The sequence below is a fragment of the Palaemon carinicauda genome, chromosome 32 (assembly GCF_036898095.1).
Source record: "Palaemon carinicauda isolate YSFRI2023 chromosome 32, ASM3689809v2, whole genome shotgun sequence".
NCBI lineage: Eukaryota > Metazoa > Arthropoda > Malacostraca > Decapoda > Palaemonidae > Palaemon > Palaemon carinicauda.
In genome coordinates, this window is record NC_090756.1 from 63,748,438 (window position 1) to 63,748,839 (window position 402).

Sequence of the window (402 nt, forward strand, 5' to 3'; positions counted from 1 at the left end):
CATTTGCCAGCTGCTGCAGTAAGTCCCGAGAACCTTGACCTCAAACTGTGTCCTCAAACAGTCGAGTTCCTTGCACGTAAATACAGGTGTGTCTTATCACCAAGGACTTGAAAAACAGAGAAAAGAAACAAGCGTTAATTAGACACTTATAAATCTTTAAGCGAGCGAGGAGGTTAAGACAGCCCTTCATAAGAAAAAACATGAAAATTTACAATTGAATCTTTATTAACTAATTCTTATGCTAATTCTACATAAAACAAAAATGCAGTAACAAGGGTAACGTAAACAAAAGCAAAAATTACGTTAAAACATAATACCTTCCTCCACGAAAAAAAAAAATGTAAACAGAAAAACTATTATTTATTTCTTTATATAGAAATGGAAAAGCACCTGTAAGGTAAG